We start from the raw sequence: 410 nt of genomic DNA, 5'->3' as shown, positions 1-410 counted from the left end.
CCCCGGCCGCCCGCCGCCGAGCCGGGGGCGCCGCCGCGGCTCCCCGAGCACAATGACTCGGGGGCTCTGCGGGCCGGCGGCCGCCGCGCTGGGCGCCGCGAGCAGGAGCCTCCGGGCCCGGGAACGCTGCGGCCTCGCCGAAGCTCCGCGTACAGGGCTGTCGCGGGCGTTCAGCTCCGGACGGGCTGCGCGCCTCCCTTCTCTTGCTTTTCTCGCTCCTCGAGACCCCTCGCGTCGGAGGAACGACCGCTGAAGAATAGCGAGGAGCTCATAGGTCTGCAGCGGGATCGTTCTCCTGTGCCTAACAGTGCAGGCTGGGTGTCAGGGACAGAAACTGGACAACCCCGCAGGAGAAAGTGTTTGATTGCCAACATAGATCGCTTCCAACTGGTGTTTGCTTCTGAGTTTTT

This window comes from Rhea americana, unplaced genomic scaffold, assembly GCF_003343005.1.
Source record: "Rhea americana isolate MKP2758 unplaced genomic scaffold, rheAme1 scaffold_18, whole genome shotgun sequence".
Taxonomy (NCBI): Eukaryota; Metazoa; Chordata; class Aves; order Rheiformes; family Rheidae; genus Rhea; species Rhea americana.
This window is presented reverse-complemented; position numbering follows the sequence as displayed.